This window comes from Oryx dammah, unplaced genomic scaffold (assembly GCF_014754425.2).
Source record: "Oryx dammah isolate SB20612 unplaced genomic scaffold, SCBI_Odam_1.1 HiC_scaffold_23, whole genome shotgun sequence".
NCBI classification, from domain to species: domain Eukaryota; kingdom Metazoa; phylum Chordata; class Mammalia; order Artiodactyla; family Bovidae; genus Oryx; species Oryx dammah.
The window spans coordinates 1,144,846-1,164,676 of NW_024070207.1; the positions used below are offsets into that span (position 1 = coordinate 1,144,846).

General features: G+C 36.1%; 1 pseudogene; it reads left to right on the forward strand.

Annotated features, from left to right (window-relative positions):
- Positions 1-13,996, forward strand: part of LOC120882496 — a 97,951-nt pseudogene extending 83,955 nt beyond the window's left edge.
- The last annotated feature ends 5,835 nt before the right edge of the window (positions 13,997-19,831 follow it).

A 19,831-nucleotide genomic window follows, 5' to 3' on the forward strand; every position in this document is an offset into this window, starting at 1 on the left:
TGGTCATAAACATTAGAAATTGCTTGCTCAGGTAAGGATGAGGTGAGATGGAAAGCGACAGGAGGGAACTTTCTGGGTCCATGGAACTGTACTCTAATTTCTTGTTGTTGATATTCACACAGGTATATATGTAGCCTGTCAGTTATGCAATTTTTAAATAAAAATTTCACTTTAATAGATAAGAATGATGTTTAATTATATGAGAAAATATTCAAAACCCATTAAGAAAAAATAAGAGTATGTTAGTATGTCAATTATGTTGTTTATATATTCCACATGAATGCATAAAAAGTGATTATAAGAAAGAAATTGGACACAATAGTGAAATAGTGAAATGTGCTCAGTTAAATTATTATAAAGTGCATTCTGGTTAATCCTCAACTTCTGTTTTTTTCTCTTTCATTCCGCAGTCACAGAAGAAAATTACAAAATGTATGAATTGAGTCTAATACAAAATTCTCATTTATGTTTTTATGGCTAAATGTTTACTACTTTAAATACTATATTATACTATTCATTTGATTAGTTTTCTTTGTATCTATTATTAAGTCTTTCTATACATTTTAACATGACCTAAATATAGTAATATTTCATGCACTTCAGTCCAGGTTCACCTTTATGATTTGAAGGCCAGAGGCAAAAGTACAAATGAAAGCTCCTAGTCTGTTCCCTTTCTCTTCCCATCTCTGTTTTTCACCCAGAAGACAACAGTATGGAATTTTATTAGCACAGCTGTGTCATTATAATCCTTCATCTACTTTCCACCATCATATACTAAGTTTTGATGTTACAGCAACATCCTGATTTCATGAAATATGGAGATTATGTTTTCATTTTCTCATTTATTCTTCTTATTTGGGAGTGACTATCAGAAAATAAAGTAGAAATCTGTTCCTTCTGTCATCTTAAATCCAGGTGTATCCACATAATGTTTTGTACTTCTTTGAAAAAAAAAGTCTATGCTCTTCTTTTATGAGACATTCTTTTTTGCACAATTGTCTAATCTTCAGTAAACTGTAAGCTTTGTGGACAGGCTGTCTCATTTTTGTTTCCCCTGAATAACTTAATCTTGTACATTAATTAAATGGGACATCAGCAAATATTTGTTGAATTAAATTAGGTTAAATTAGGTTTTAAGTGTTTTAGGAAAAACAGTATATAAACTGTATTTATGCATATCCTATCTTCATTAATGCAGTAAACAATTTCATTTTCTTTTGAACACCCATTGCCATCCATGAACAGTGAAAACAGTGAAAAGTATTTATTTCACTGGTCAGCATTATCAGTTAAAAGTCATAATGTCTTTTGATGTCAGACAATCCTAGATTTAAATTAATTTCTTTCATTTATTAGCAACATCTTAACTCACTTGTGGGGTTTTAAGGATAGCATGAAATAAATGATATTGTGAAAGCATCTGTAGTTTAGCTAGTGCCCAAAAATTGTTGTTGCTGTCTCATTATTTCAAGAGATAGCAGTGAAACCTTCAGTAACTTTTATAGCATGAAAAGTTAACTGGATGAATCAGTCTCTGCTGATATTTTCTGTGGTTGTGCTATGCTGTGCTAAGTTGCTTATGTGACCTTATGGACTGTAGCCCACCAGGCTTCTCTTTCCATGTGATTTTCCAAGCAAGAATGCTGGAGTGCATTGCCATGCCCTCCTCCAGGGGATCTTCCTGACCCAGGGATCGAATTTGTGTCTCTAAAGTCTCCGGCCTTGGCAGGCAGGCTCTTTCCCACTAGCGCCACCTGAAGCCTTTTCTGTTGCTATCTCCTGTCATTTGTCTATATTTTAACTTCTAATACTATAGCATAATGGTTAACAATGCTGATGCTGCCCAGTAGGGGGATTGCTGGGTCATAAGGCAGTTCTATTTCCAGTTTTTTAAGAAATCTCTACACTGATCTCCATAGTGGCACTACGGGGCATACACACCAAGGAAACGAAAATTAAAAGAGACACGTGTACCCCAATGATCATCGCAGCAATGTTTACAATAGCCAGGACATGGAAGCAACCTAGATGTCCATCAGCAGATGAATGGATAAGAAAGCTGTGGTACATATACACAATGGAGTATTACTCAGCCATTAAAAAGAATACATTTGAATCAGTTCTAATGAGGTGGATGAAACTGGAGCCTATTATACAGAGTGAAGTAAGCCAGAAAGAAAAACACCAATACAGTATACTAACGCATATATATGGACTTTAGAAAGATGGTAACGATAGCCCTGTATGTGAGACAGCAAAAGACACAGATGTATAGAACAGTCTTTTGGACTCTGTGGGAGAGGACCAGGGTGGAATGATTTGGGAGAATGGCATTGAAACATGTATAATATCATACATGAAACGAATCGCCAGTCCAGGTTCAATGCAGGATACAGGATGCTTGGGGCTGGTGCACAGGGATGACCCAGAGGGATGGTACGGGGAGGGTGGTGGGAGGGGGGTTCAGGATGGGGAACACGTGTACACCCGTAGTAGATTCATGTTGATGTATGGCAAAGGCAATACAGTATTGTGAAGTAATTAGCCTCCAATTAAAATAAATAAATTTATATTTTTAAAAAAAGAGTGCTGATGCTGGAACCAGGTTTTCCGGTCTTCTAATAATAACTTTGTCATTAACTGAACTTTTGGCCTTGAACAAGATATTTAACTTCTTTATGCTTAAGATCCCTCATTTGTAACTTAGGCATAGTCATATTTATTTCATAATCCCATTTTAAGATGGAATTATTAATAACTATGTTGAATATTTAAAACTGTGTTTAGAGAAAAATCTGTGTATGAGTTAGTTATAAAAGTTCTGATTTCTTGTTGCATCCACATTTTGCTTTTTTGAGCAATAAAAGTCAAGCATAATTTAACTTAATTCTAAGCTGCTCTCAGTCCTGCAAGTGGTTTAGGAATTTCCTGCAGGAAAAGTCCATGAATTCTTCAGAAGGCATCCTTTTCATTTAATATTTGGTTTTGGGCTTCCCTTGAGGCTCAGCTGGTGAAGAATCTGCCTGCAATGTGAGAAACATGGGTTTGATCCCTGGGTTTGGAAGATCCCTTGGAGAAGGGAAAGGCTACACACTCCAGTATTCTGGCCTAAGGAATTCCATGGACTGTAGAGTCCATGGGGTCGCAAAGAGTCAAACATGACTGACTTTTTCACTTTCACTTTGGATGACAAACCATATCAATAATATGATTTCTTAAAATGCAGAAATATGACTAATTATTTACAAGGTATTTCTGCCTAAAAAGACTAGCAGAAATATCTGGTATTCCCCAAATCTGTGAAATTACTCCATATGGCTGAATCCTGGCTCTTGTATGCAAAATAATAATAATAATAGAGTCATCTTGTTCACTGATCTAGTCAGTGAAATACCATGAGTTTTTGCTTGGAAAGAGAATAGCTATAGATAATCTTTATATCTAGATTTTTATTCAGTATTTTAACACTATTTGTTTAAATACTTAATTAAACACTGAAGGTAATAACCTCCCCACTGTTTTTACAGCTATATTAGTTGAGTGGAGTGAGAGTAGGAGTATATTATTATATTCATGATTAATCCATCTATAGTTGAGTATATAGATGAGGAATAGAATGAGATTAAAGCAAGAATGATGAAACTCCTCTCCTTATCTTTTCACAAATATCAAGGACAATTTTATGGACATTAAATTTGGAGACTTTTCTGCCCATAAGACCTAATTTTTAGTTATAGTGAACATTTACTAACATTTATAATGTAGTTACACCATGATTTTTTGTTTGGCTAATATTCCTCATGAGTTTGGAATTCTAATTGCATTCCTTCTTTGTTGTACTACATTTCATATTCCTTTTAAATGCACTCTTCTACTTCTGCAAATCCTTCTCATCTCTATATCAGCAAGTACCAAGAATTTGTTGAAGATGTAGTAGTAGAAAAAGCATGCTCCCCTTCAAATATGACATGTGGTGTATTACCTGCATGTGCAGTATTGTCAGGGGTGTAGTTCTTGACCTGCAATGAATTACTTGCTTAACTGAGTTTGGGATTGCTTATCACTGATGACATATTTCTTTCCAAGATCATACCATTTTTCTTGTCGCTTCTTCAAAACAGTAAATGGTGAAATGAACCTGAAATTTTCCAGCAATTTGTGAAAGAAATGAAAGCAATTATTTCACGTTTCATCCTATCCCATCAGAAATAACTTTTATGGTGGATCTCCAGTGTATGTGAATGAACACTGTCTTAGCATACAATAAGGATATATCAAGAGCTTTCTGCATACACAGAGCAGTTATCTTACTTATTATTCCTGGGGTTCAATAAATGTAAATGATAATAAGCAAATTATTTTTCTAACCAAGAAAAAGGCCTTTTGCATATAATTAAATATTTTTCTTATACTAAAAAATATTTGGAGACTATATCCATATTCTTATTCCTAAGGGAAATTAATATATTTAATCTCAGTAATATTGTCAATATCACTTTAAAATGTAAATAAATTGCACTGTGCTAGACTCATAGTAATACTATTTGTATTCTCCTTTTCTTTATGGTAATATGTAAATATTTACTTTTTCATAATTTCTTCATTCAGGCCCACAAAATGGAATTGTCTTGAGAAACAACATGCTCAATCCTTACCACTCTACCATCCTTTTCACCATTCTTAATATAATTCAGAATTTGACAAATGAGTGCTGTTTAACAGTTTATGATCAGCTTTCCAGATATTGCAGAGTTTAAACCATAGATAATTTCCCAATGCCATCATTTTTTGTTGTTTTTGTTGGATGGAAAATACTGGAAAACAATGGTGATAAGAACATTTCTTCCTGTTTAACAACAGCCAATTCTGTTTCTACATCCCTGTGATAGAGTACAGAGATTGACTCATTCATTCTTAAAGAAACATTTATTAATAACTAATTAATAACCATCTCTCCCAATAAACATTTTTTAGATCCTCAAACATGAAGCAGTTTAACTCCCTCATTTTTTTTTGTTTCATCTTTTAAAAAAATTCCTTTGCTTATAAGTAGACAGTTAGAATTGTAAAATCTTAAAAAGTACATGTGTGCATGTCTGCTCAGTCACTCAGTCTTGTCCGACTCTGTGCGACCCTATGGACTGTAACCCACCAGGCTCCTCTGTCCACAGTATTCTCCAGGCAAGAATACTGGCCTAGGTTGCTATGTCCTCCTACAGGGGATCTTCGTGACCCAGGGATCAAACCAGTGTCTCTTATGTCTCCTGCATTCCAGGCAAATTCTTTACCCACTGAGTCACCTGGGAAGCCCAACAGGTACATAGTTTTGTTTAAAAAACTTGTCCTCTGTGCTTATAAAGTCAGGATAACTCACAACTGCCTCTGCGTTCAAATAGGACTGTCCTTAAACTTGGTACCATGCAGTCTTGTTTCAGAATCAGTTTAGCATTAAACAAAAAGATCTCTACTGATATATGGCCCCAAAAGTGGGACCAGTTTTGTCACCATTGTTTTAAAGCAGTCATAATTACTTTCCAAACTGCATCTACTACCTACAATAGACATTATATATATGAACATATAATTTTCTTCACTCATTTTGCCTCCTTCATATGAGAGGCAAAACTCATTCTTCTCTTACACACCATTTGAGTTTAATTTGTTTTACCAATTAAACATCTTAGTAAAAGATGTCACATTTCCTTCAATATTACTTGAAATCCCTGTCATGCATCTTTCCTCGCCATGTAGATTAAATATACAACACTTTTGAATAAGGAATAGATTATTTCAAGTCCTTTTATTCTATTTAAGTTCTTTAAAAATTCATTGGTTACCATTCCTGAAATCCAGTGATCTTTCCTCATATCTTATCTGATTCAACATCGATGACATTCAGTCAACATATTTACTGAGCAGCGAGCATAGATCAAGACTGGAACCAAGGTTTAAAAACAGGATAAAAATTCTGTCCTTGCGGAGCTAACATTCTAAAGGTTGCATTTGGTGTTGGAGATGATGGGGTATTTGATACTTTTAAATACCCCAACCTTGTATTACTCACTCCTGACTTTATTTCTGTGACTTTTTTTTTCAAATATCACTTTTCTGAAAGAGATTTTACCAATTATTTTTAGAAAAAAATGTATATATAATATGTGGAAAATTCTTAAAGAGATGGGAATACAAGACCACCTGACCAACCTCATGAGAAATCTGTATGCAGGTCAAGCAGCAACAGTTAGAACTGCACATGGAACAACAGACTGGTTCCAAATAGGAAAAGGAGTACGTCAAGGCTGTATATTGTCACCCTGCTTATTTTACTTATATGCAGAGTACATCATGAGAAATGGCTGGATGAAGCACAAGCTGGAATTAAGATTGTCAGGAGAAGAACCAATAACCTCAGATATGCAAATGACACCACTCTTATGGCAGACAGTAAAGAAGAATTAAAGAGCCTCTTGATGAAAACGAAAGAGGAGAGTGAAAAGTTTGGCTTAAAACTCAACATTCAGAAAACTAAGATCATGGTATCCCATCCCATCACTTCATGGCAAATAAATGCAGAAATAATGGAAACAGTGAAATACTTTATTTGGGGGGCTCCAAAATCACTGCAGATGGTGACTTCAGCCATGAAATTAAAAGACATTCGCCCTTTGTAAGAAAAGCTATGATCAAACTAGACAGTATATTAAAAAGCAGAGACATTACTTTGCCAACAAAGGTCTGCGTAGTCAAATCTATGGCTTTTCCAGTAGTCATGTATAGATGTGAGAGTTGGACTATAAAGAAGGCTGAGCACTATAGAATTGATGCTTTTGAACTATGATGTTGAAGAAGACTCTTGAGAGTCCCTTGGACTGCAAGGAGATCCAACCAGTCCATCCTAAATGAAATCATTCCTGAATATTCATTGGAAGGACTGGTGCTGAAGCCGAAACTCCAATACTTTGGCCACCTGATACGAAGAACTGACTCACTGGAAAAGACCCTGATGATGGGAAAGATTAAAGGTGGGAGGAGAAGGGGAAGGCAGAGGATGAGATGGTTGAATGGCATCATCGACTTGATGAACATGAATTTGAGTAAGCTCTGGGAGTTGGTGATGAACAGGGAAGCCTGGTGTTCTACAGTTCATGGAGTCGCAAAGAGTCAGACATGACTGAGCAACTGAACTGAATTGATGTATTTTTGGACGAGGCCACGGCATAAGTGGGATCTTAGTTTCCTGACCAGGGACTGAACTCATGACCTCTGCAGTGGAACTGTGGAATATTTACCATTGGACTGCCATTAAAGTCATTATTTTCAATGCATTTTTTAATTAAGAAGTAATTTATGTATGTGAGAAAAAGGTAGATGTTACAAAGTATGATGAATTTTATAATTGCATAATCATGCTAATCAAGTTATCAGACAATTTCCATTATAAGGAAAGACCCATTTTGCCCCTTCTCATTCATTCTCCATCCTAATCCTAGAAAACTACCATTCTGATTTTTTTTTTAAACCAGAGATAACTTTTTCCTGTTCTAAAGATTTAGATAAATGAAATCAGATAGTATACACTTTTCGTTGTCCAGTTTTTCTTTTTTTTAAATTCAGCCTGCCTCTTCAATCACCTTTGTTTTGTATGTTTATTATTTTTCATTGCTGAGGAGCACTTTTTTTGTATGTATGAGCAACAATTTTTAAATTTGTTCCTCTGCTGATGGATATGTGTTCTATTTTTTATTTGGAGCTCTTATGATTAATGCTGCTATAGAAATTCTTGTACAAGTCATGTTGTGTGCATATATTTTTTATTTTCAGTTTTCCTGGGTAAACACCTAGAAGAACTTCTGAGTCATAAAGCTTTAATTTGCCTTTTGCTGATGATCAATTGTATTGAGTATTTTCCTGAACTTATTTCCTGTTAGTATCCAAGCAGGACCAGAACAGTGCTTAGTCTCAAGTTACTTGACTCACAATACTGAGACAAGACCCTACCCAATTCCCTGCGAATATTTTCCCTGCATTTTCAATCTGACAGATGGAAGCAAACACTAATCATATATTTGTGGTAGATTTTGTTGTTATTGTTGATGTTGTTCCTTCAGTTGGGATAATAAATATGGTACATTTTACTGAATCTTAGACAAGAAAAAGTTTACAGATCATTTATTTTTTAGTCAATTAATTAATTTAAATTGGAGGATAATTACTTTAGAACATTGTGGTGGTTTTTGCCATACATAGACTTATATCAGCCACTGGTGCACTTGTATCCCCCCATCCTGAAACACTTTCCCACCTCCTTCCCGATCCCATCCATCTGGGTTATAACAGAGCATCATCTTAGAGCGACCTGCTTCATACATCGAACTTGCACTGGTCATCTGTTTTACATATCGTAATATATATGTTTCAATATTATTCTCTCATATCATCCCAAGCTCACCTTCTCCCACTGAGTCAAAAAGTCTGTTCTTTACATCTGTGTCTCTTGCTGCCTTGCATATAAGATTATCATTACCATCTTGCTAAATTCCATATACATGCATTAATATACTGTATTAGTGTTTCTCTTTCTGACTTACATCACTCTGTATAATAGGCTCCAGCTTCATCCACCTCCTTAGAATGGACTCAAATGCATTCTTTTTAATAGCTGAGTAATATTCCATATGAATAAACACCACAACTTCTTTATCCATTCGTCTGCAGATGGACATCTAGGTTGCTTTCATGTCCTAGCTGTTGCAAACAGTGCTGCAATGAATATTTGGGTGCACATGTCTCTTTCAATTTTGGTTTATTAGGTGTGTATGCCCAGCAGTCGGATTGCTGGGTCATATGGCAGTTCTATTTCCAGCTTTGTAAGGACTCTATACACTGTTCTTCATAGTGGCTGTACCAGTTTGCATTCTCATCAACAGTGTAACAAGGTACCCTTTTCTCTACTAACATTTATTGTGTGTAGACATTTTGATTCTGGCTATTCTGACGGGTGTGAAGTGATATCTCATTGTGGTTTGGATTTGCATCTGTCTGATAATGAGTGATGTTGAACATTTTCCATGTTAGCCATCTGTATGTCTTCTTTGGAGAAATATCTGTTTATTTCTTTGGTCCACTTTTTCATTTGGTTATACATAAGTTCCATTTGTTTATTTTTGCTTTTATTTCCATTACTCTGGGAGGTGGGTTATACAGGATCTTGCTACAATTTATGTTAGAGACCATTCTTCTTATGATTTCCTCTGAGAGTTTTAAAGTTTCTGGTATTACATTTAGATCTTTAATCCATTTTGAGTTTACTTCTGTGTATGGTGTTAGAAAGTGTTCTAGTTCCATTCTTTTATAGGTGGGTGACCAGTTTTCCCAGGACCACTTGTTAAAGAGATTGTCTTTTCTCCATTGTATGTGTTTGCCTCCTTTGTCAAAAATAAGGTGTCCATAGGTGTGTAGATTTATCTCTGGGCTTTCTATTTTGTTCCAGTGATCTATATGTCTATCTTTGTGTCAATGCTATACTCTCTTGATGACTGTAGCTTTGTAGTATGATCTGAAGTCAGGCAGATTGATTCCTCCAGTTTCATTCTTTTTCAACATTGCTTTGGCTATTCAAGTTTTGTGTTTTTTTTTTTGTGTGTGTGTGTGTGTGTGTGTTTCCATACAAATTGTGAAATTATTTGTTCTAGTTCTGTGAAGAATACCATTGGCAGCTTGATAGGGATTGCATTGAACCTATAGGTTTCTTTGGGTAGTATACTCATTTTCACTATTTTGATTCTTCCAATCAACAAAAATTGTATATTTCTCCATCTATTCATGTCATATTTGATGTCTTTCATCAGTGTTTTATAGCTATCTATATACAGGTATTTTGTTTCTTTAGGTCAATTTATTCCTAAGCATTTTATTCTTTTCATCACAATGGTGAATGGTATTCTTTCCTTAATTTCTCTTTCTTTCTTCTCATTGTTAGTGTATAGGAATGCAAGGGATTTCTGTGTATTAATTTTGTATCCTACAACTTGACTGTATTCATTAATTAGTTCTAGTGATTTTCTGGGGGTGTCTTCAGGGTTTTCTATGTAGAAGATCATGTTATCTGAAACAGAGTTTTACTTTTTCCTTTCCAGTCTGGATTCCTTTTATTTCTTTTTCTTCTTTGATTGCTGTCACTAAGATGTCCAAAACTCTGTTGAATAGTAGTGGTGAGAGTGGGCATCCTTGTCTTGTTCCTGACTTTAGGAGAAATGCTTTCAATTTTTCACCATTGAGGATAATGTTTGGTGTGGGTTTGTTGTATATGTCTTTTATTATGTTGAAGTATGTGCCTACTTCACTGGTGACTGGACAGTAAAGTGTCTGCCTATAATGCAGAAGATCTGAGTTCAGTCCCTGGCTAGGGAAGATCTCCTGAATTAAAATAGCAACCCATTTCAGTATTCTTGCCTGGAAAATCCCATGGATGGAGGAGCCTGGTAGGCTACAGTCCATGGGGTTGCACAGAGTCGGACACAACTGATGCTCCTTGTATGCCTGCTTTTTGGAGAGCTTTTATCATAAACAGGTGTTGAATTTTGTCAAAGGCTTTCTCTGAATCTATTGAGATACTCATATGGATTTTATCTTTCAATTTTTTAATATGGAATATCACATTGATAGATGTGGGAATATTATAGAATCCTTGTATCCCTGGAATAAAGCCCATTCAGTCATGATGTAGGGACTTTTTAATATGTTGTTGGATTCTGTTTGCTAGAATTTTGTTGAGGATTTTTGCATCTATATTCACCAGAGATATTGGCCTGCAGTTTTCATTTTCTGTGGCATATTTGTCTGGTTTTGGTATTAGGGTGATGGTGGCCTCGTAGAATGGATTTGGATGTTTGCCTTCCTCTGCAATTTTCTGGAAGAGTTTGAGTAGGATAGATGTTAGCTCTTCTCTAATTTTTTTGTAGAATTCAGCTGTGAAGCCATTGCATCTTGGGCTTTTGTTTGTTGGAACATTTTTTACTATAGTTTCCATTTCTGTACTTGTGATGGGTTTGTTATGATTTTCTATGTCTTCCTGGTTCAATTTTGGAAGGTCATACTTTCTAAGAATTTGTCCATTTCTTCCAAGTTGTCCATTTTACTGGCATATAATTGTTCATAGTAGTCTCTTATGATCTTTTGTGTTTCTGTGTTGTTTATTGTGATTTCTCCATTTTCATTTCTAATTTTATTGATTTGATTCTATTACATTTTATTTCTGATGAGTCTGTTTAATGCTTTGTCTATTTTATTTATCTTCTCAAAGGATCAGCTTTTAGTTGTGTTGATCTTTGCTATAAAGTCTTCTTCATTTCTTTTTCATTTATTTCTGCTGTGATTTTTATGATTTATTTCCTTCCAGTAACTTTGGTTTTCTTGTGTTCTTCTTTTTCTAGTTGCTTTAGTTGTAAAATTAGGTTGTTTATTTGATGTTTCTCTTGTTTCTTGACGTAGGGTTGTATTGCTATGAACCTCCCTCCTAACACTGCTTTTACTGAATCCCATAGGTGATTGGGTGGTCTTGTTTTCATTTTAATTTGTTTCAATGCTTATTTTGACTTCCTTTTTTATTTCTTCTCTGTGCTGTCAGTTGTTCAGAAGTGTGCTGCCTAGCCTCCATTTTTGTCTTTCTTATAGTTTTTTTCTTTTTTCCCCCCTCTATTTGATATCTAATCTTACCACATTGTGATCAGGAAAAAAAATGCTTGAAATAATTTCAAATTTGTTAAAATTTACCAAGGCTAGATTTATGGCCTTGGATGTCGTCTATCTGGAAGAATGTTCTGTGTGCACTTAAGAAAAATGTGAGACCCATGGGGTGAAATGCCCTGTAGATTTCAATTAGGTCTAACTGGTCCATTGTATGACTTAAAACTTGTGTTCCCTTGCTAATTTTCTTTTTGGTTAATCTATCTGTAAGTTTGAGTGGGTTATTAAGTGCCCCACTATTATTGTATTACTGTTAACTTCCACTTTCATACTTGTTAGCATTTGCCTTATGAATTGAGGTGCTCCTATATTGAGTTCATATATATTTATAATTGTTATTTCGTCTTTTTGGATTTATCTTTGGATCATTACATAGTGTCTTTCTTTGTCTCTTATCACAGTCTATATTTCAAAGTCTATTTTATCTGATATGAGTACTGCTACTCCTGCTTTTTTTGGTCTACATTTATATGAAATATCTTTTTCTAACTCCTCACTTTCACTCTATATGTGTCCCTAGGTTTGAGGTGCAGCTCTTGTAGACAGCATATATAGGAGTCTTATTTGGCCAGACATTTTCTTTTGATTGGAGCATTTAACACATTTACATGAAAGGTAACTATTGACTGAAACCATGAAATTAAAAGATGCTTACTCCTTGGAAGGAAAGGTATGACCAACCCAGATAGCATACTAAAAAGTAGAAGCATTACTTTGCTGACAAGGGTCCATCTCATCAAGGCTATGGTTTTTCCAGTAGTCGTGTATGGATGTGAGAGTTGGACTATAAAGAAAGCTGACGACTGAAGAATTGATTCTTTTGAAATGTGATGTTGGAGAAAACTCTTGAGAGCCCCTTGGACTGCAAGGAGATCCAACCAATCCGTCCTAAAGGAGATCAGTCCTGAGTGTTCATTGGAAGGACTGATGTTGAAGCTGAAACCCCAATACTTTGGCCACCTGATGTGAAGAGCTACCTCTTTTGAAAAGACCCTGATGCTGGGAATGATTGAGGGAGGGAGGAGAAGGGGATGACAGAGGGTGTGATGGTTGGATGACATCACTGACTCAATGGACACGAGTTTGGGTAAACTCTAGGAGTTGATGATGGATAGGGAGGCCTGGTAAGCTGTGGTTCATGGGGTCACAAAGAGTCAGACACGACTGAGCGACTGAAGTTAACTGAACTGAACTGAACCTTCTTTTGTGTGTCAGTTACTTAGATGTACCCAGCTCTATGTAAACATTCACAAGCTATGCACTTCATGCCTATATTAAATATATATATGTGTGTGTGTGTGTGTGTGAGAGAGAGAGAGAGAGAGAGAGAGAGTTGTATATAATTTTTAAGTGTTCTGGATTGAATGATACATTATAGTGCCTCTAGTAAAAAAAGCAATTAGAACATTTTGATATCAGCACTTTTATTTTAAAATAAAATACTTTAATCCTGAGTTAGAGTGAGTTTGGACCCAGGGCTGACTCAGCCCTCACCCTTCCTTCCCGCTTAGCAACCCCCAAGGAGACTGACTGCCTACTTACACAGAAACTAGTGGAGATTCTGAAGCCCTTTGGGATTTTTGAAGAGGAAGAGGAACTTCAGTGGAAGATTTTAATTTGGGGAATATTAAACTGGTAAGAGTGGATAAGAGAAATCAGTGAAAGCAAGAATCTTCCACAGTCTGTAACTGAACATGTTGGTGGGAAAATGTTTATAGCTGGACCTTACAGAACAGGAGTGTATACAGAAGACGCCAATACTCATGCCTTGTGTGTTGCACCTACACATATTGATCGAACTGACTTTTTCTCCTCATTCTATGATAAGTTGAAATTACAGGGAGAAATAAAAAAATTAAGAGCTGTTGAAGAGGCATTTGTACCAGTTATCAAACTGTTTGATGGGATAGAGAGTGATATTTTGTTTGCAAGATTAGCACTTCAGACTATTCCAGAAGACTTGGATTTAAAATATATGACAGTCTGCTTAAAAATTTAGATATGTATAAGAAGTCTTATTGATTGCAGGGTAACCAATGACATTTTACATCTAGTGCCAAACACTGACAACTTCAAGTGAACCCTGAGAGCTACCAAACTGTGGGCCAAAAGCCACAACATCTACTCCAACATATTACGTCACCTCAGTGTTGCCTCCTGGGCTATGCTCATAGCGGGAACTTGCCAGCTTTGTCCAAATGCAATGGCATCAACTATAGTACATAAATTTTTCTTGGTATTTTCTAAATGATATGTGTTTAAATTATATTAAAATAAAATTAACTATAGACACTGAAAAAAAAACATACGTGATAATAATATTGGCAAAGGTGTGGAGAAAAGGGATAACTTGTGCACTGTGGGTAGGACTAAAACAGAGCAGTTATAGGAAACCTGTATAGAAGTTCCTCAAAAATTAAAAATGTAGCTGCCATGTGATACAGCAATTTTACTTCTGGGTACTAAAAAAAAATAAACACTATCAAAAAGTTATAACATCCCCATGTTTATTGCTACATTATTTCTAATAACCAGGATATGGAAACAATTTATATCAATTGAAGATGAATGAATATAAAAATATGGCATAGACACACACACACAGACAATGGAATATTATTTAGCCATTGACAGAAGAAAATCACAACAATGTAAATGGACTTTGATGGCATTATGTTAAGTTAAATGTTAGGCTGAGAAAGGCAAACATTACGTCCTCAATTGTATATAAACTCTGATAATTTTTTTTAAAAATGTTCTTATATACAGAGAATTGATTGGGTGGCAGAGGGGCTGAGGGCTAGAAGAATTGTGTGAAGGGAGTCAAATGTTTTAAACTTTGAGTTATAAAATAAAGAAATCATACAAATGCAATGTACATCATGGTGACTAAAGTTAATAGTGAAAGTTGCTCAGTCGTGTCTGACTCTTTCTGGCCCCATGAACTATACAGTCCATGGAATTCTCTAGGCTAGAATACTGTCATGGTTAGCCTTTCCCTTCTCCAGGAAATCTTCCCAACCTAGGGATCGAACCCAGGTCTCTCGCATTGCAGGTGGATTCTTTACCAGATGAACCACGAAAGAGGAGAGTGAAAAAGCTGGCTTAAAACTCAACAATCAAAAACTAAGATCATGGCATCCAGTCCCATCACTTTATGGCAAATAGTGAAACTATGGAAACAGTGACAGACTTTACTTTCTTTGATTCTAAAATCACTGCAGATGGTGACTGCAGCCATGAAATTAAAAGATGCTTGCTCCTTGGAAGAAAAGTTATGACCAACCTAGACAGCATATTAAAAAGCAGAGACATTACTTTGCCAGCAAAGGTCCATCTAGTCAAAGCTATGTTTTTTTCTGGAGACATGTATGGATGTGAGAGTTGGACTATAAAGAAAGCTGAGCTCTGAAGGATTGATGATTTTGAACTGTGATGTTGGAGAAGACTCTTGAGAGTCCCTTGGACTGCAAGGAGATCAAACCAGTCCATCCTAAGGGAAATCAGTCCTAAATATTCATAAGAAGTACTGATGGTGAATTCCAATATTTTGGCCACCTGATACAAAGAGCCAACTCATTGGAAAAGACCCTGATGCTGGGAAAGGTTGAAGGTAGGAGGAGAAGGGGACGACAGAAGATGAGAAGGTTGGATGGCATCACTGTCTCGATGGATGTGAGTTTGAGCAAGCTCCAGGAGTTAGTGATGGACAGGAAAGCCTGGTGTGCTGCAGTTCATGGGATTGCAAAGAGTAGGGCACAACTGACTGACTGAACTGAACTGTTTGTGGTAGTCATTTAACAATATATACAAATATTGAGTCACATTTTATATTTGAAATTAATATAACATGTCAATTATAACTGAATAATGTTTTAAAAAGTCTACTCCTTGAATAATGGCATTTTAAAATGGAAAAAGAAACCACTGACTGAGAGGAAGTCTTTGCAATACATCTGTATGATTGGCACAGCTCTGAAATGCTGCCCCTTTCCTTCTCATCCCCTGCTGTACCCCCTTGTATAATCAACTTCCTTTATCTGTAGGATAAACAAATATATATCATGGGGTATTATTTCCATAGGTAAGTTACTGATCAGTTCATTCTGTGTTAAACCAAAGGAAGGCTATCCTGGGTTTGTCGGATATAATAAGTTGCTTAAATCTTTTTTATTTTTTCACTTTCACTTTTTTCTTTTTCTTTTTTTAATATAAATTTATTTATTTTAATTGGAGGTTAATTACTTTATATATTGTATTGGTTTTGCCATACATCAACATGAATCTGCCACAGGTATACACGTGTTCCCCATCCTGAACCCGCCTCCCTCCTCCATCCCTGTTCTATCCCTCTGGGTCGTCCCAGTGCACCAGCCCCAAGCATCCAGTATTATGCATCAAACCTGGAAACGAAAAGCAACAGTAGACCTGCTCTTACTGACCTGAAAGAAAGAAAACATATATGTTTTAAACTGCCTAATAGGGAGGATACATGGCAAAGAACAATGAATATTTTCTAAGCACAGAAAGTGGTCCCTGGGAGATAGCTAGCAAGGAAATAGGAACCTCAGTCATGTGACCACAAGGAAATAAATTCTTCCAACAACCAATCCTCTGATGAAAATCACAGTTCCATTCAGCACCTTAATTATAGCCTGAAAGAAGACCCAGTTAAACCATCCACAAACTCCTGTCCTGTGAACATTGTGAGGTAATAAATTTTTATCAATTTAAGTTGAAAAGTGTATGATAACTTATTCACCCACAGGAAACGAATGCCATATGTTTGACAAATGACTTGTGTCTAGTAATTATACAATTCAATTATAAAAATTCAAACAATCTAATATTTGAATAGACACTTAATCAAAGAAGATCTATGGATAGCAAATAAGCACAGTAAAATATATTTACATTAGTTTTCTATTACGGCTATATGAAATGACCAGAAATTTAGTGGTTTAAAGCAATATATTTATTATCTTATAGATTTGTAGGTTTAGAAATTGACACGGGCCTCCTTGGGCTGAAATTAATATATATACACAGGGCTGCACTCTTTTCAAGAGACTCTAGAAAAGACTCCCCCACCCATTTTCTCAGCATTTAAAGACTCGCACATTCATTGATGCATAGCCCACTTCTACATCTTCAAAGTCAACAGCCTTCATATTTCCCTCTGACCCTGACCTCAGCTGGGAAAGATTCTACAATTTTAAGGACTCAGCAATTAGATTGGACTCACCTAACTAATCCAAAATTATCTCATATCAAGGTCCTTAATCGTTAATCACACTTGTTCCATCCCCTTTGCCATGTAAGGTAGCATAAATTCCAGGGATTAAGATGTGGATATTTTTGGGATATCATTATTCTGCCTTCCACAGTGGTTAGCATTATTAGTCATCAGGGAAACATAAACCTAAAATGACGTGACACTAGTACCCACTAGAAAAGTTGAAATAAAAAATGCTAGAAAATACTATGTGTTAACAAGGATATGGAGCAACTGTGTCTCTCATGATAATGTTTATGAGAATAAAATATAGTGCAACTATTTTGGGAATTCATCCATTCATCTCTTAGTCTAAACATACATTTGTCTATGACTTAGCAATTCCATTCTTAGGTACTTACCCAAGATGTATGAAACATAAATCCACAGTAAACTTGTTCATGACTATTAATAGTAGTTTTAATCGTAATATGGAAAAAGTGAAAACTACCTAAATATCCATCAACAAGAGAGTAGATAAATTGTGGTTATCTGCTCAAAGGAACACTACTCAATAATACAAATTAACAAACTTCTGACATACACAATAATATGTATGACCTTTAGAATCACTATGTACCAAGCACAAAGGAGAATATACTCTTAAGATTTCACTTATAAAACTCTAGGAAAGATGATTGTAATCTATTCATAGAAAGTAAATTAGGGTTGCCCTGCTTCCTGGGATGTGAAGTAGAGATTTGATGGAAAGGGGTATGTGGAAAATTTTGGCATGATGAAAAAGTATTATACCTTGCTTAAGGCGATATATGCATGGCTGTATGCATATGTTAAAATAATTGAACTATAAAATTAAATAGATCCATTTTATTGTATGAAATTATAACTCAGTAGTTATTTTTTAATGAAAGAAGTTAAAGACATTTGAGACAGATGAAATATAATACAATTTGTTTCCAGTAGATATAAGTAAGTAAATGTTAGTCGCTCAGTCATGCCCGACTCTTTGCGACCCCATGGACTGCAGCCCACCAGGCTCCTCTGTCCATGAGATTTTCCAGGGAAGGATACTGGAGTGGGTTGCCATTTCCTTCTCCAAGATATCTTCCCAACCCAGGGATCGAACATGGGTCTCCTGCACTGCAGGCAGATTCTTTACCAACTGAGCTACATACCCTATAATAAGTGTTAGTCGCTCAGTCGTGCCCAACTCTTTGCGACCCCATGGACTGCAGCCCATCAGGCTCCTCTGTCCGTGAGATTTTCCAGGCAAGGATACTGGAGTGGGTTGCCATTTCCTTCTCCAGGAGATCTTCACACACTATAAGAAATGCTAAAAGAAGTTTCTCAGGCTGAAGACACCAGATGGCAACAGATGGAATTCCAAATCAGCATGAGGGAAAGAAAAATAAGAGAAAGATTAAATATCTGGATAAATGCAGAAAATTTAAAAAAAAAAAAAAAAGAACTATATCTATGTTTATCTGAATATCAGTCCTATATTGCTATGTACCAAACTACTCCTCTACTTCAAAGCCAGGGAGTCTCTTTTTTCACTTAGCTAAGACAGACTAATGTACAATACTGTAACAGAAAGTGGGGTCCAACTGTTCACAACACAAAAAAACAATAAAGAGGCAAAGCTGTTGGAAAAGAAACTTTCCTTTATTTTGAATCCCAGCCACTAGAGATGGGAGGGACTCTTATCCAGAAGTTGGCTCCTCCCATTGACTATCAGTGGACAAGAGCTTTTTTATATATAGCCTGAGGGAGGGGGCTATATGTAGAAAGAGTACAGTCAGCTCTGACAATAATCTTGAAATTGGTCATCAGCAATCTGACCAGCCTCATGTTAACTGCTTTAAGTACAATAAAGCTTCAGTTCCATGGTTGTTTTATTCCCATTTTCTTGAGGCCAGTTCTCAGAATTGTGGCCGGCTTAAGTCATGGCTATAGTCTGGTCATCATATAGTTAACTTCTTCTACCTAGAGAGGGGTTTCAATATCTAAAGGACAGATCCCAAGATATGGCTTACAATATTATCTATAGTTCTTGACAAGAACTAAATGTTCTTGACTATAAGTGACTACATTATTATTTGGTTTCCTTTGATTGTTTTCCTTTGTTTATGCATTTTTCTCAGTTCTCTTATTAAACTCATTGTTTGGCTAAATCTTCTCCACAGACAAAAGGCAGATGAAGGACATGAGAGGCAAGGACCATAGGGTCCTGCTCTATTTCAGTGTGACCTTTTCCAGAATGGCCAATAAGTGAAGCTATACGTAATGTAGTCTTTTTTGTGTGGCTTATTTCACTTTGTATAATGCTTTTGACATTCATTTCAGTTCAGTTCAGTCACACAGTCGTGTCTGACTCTTTGCAACCCCATGAATCACAGCACGCCAGGCCCCCCTGTCCATCACCAACTCCCAGAGTTTACTCAAACTCATGTCCATCGAGTCAGTGATGCCATCTAGCCATCTCATCCTCTGTCATCTGCTTCTTCTCCTGCCCCCAATCCCTCCCAGCATCAGAGTCTTTTCCAACGAGTCAACTCTTCGCATGAGGTGGCCAATGTATTGGAGTTTCAGCTTTAGCATCATTCCTTCCAAAGAACACCCAAGACTGATCTCCTTTAGAATGGACTGGTTGGATCTCCTTGCAGTCCAAGGGACTCTCAAGAGTCTTCTCCAACACCACAGTTCAAAAGCATCAATTCTTTGGTGCTCAGCTTTCCTCACAGTCCAACTCTCACATCCATACATGACCACTGGAAAAACCATAGCCTTGACTAGATGGACCTTTGTTGGCAAAGTACTTTTGACATTAATTCATGTTATTTTGCTTAA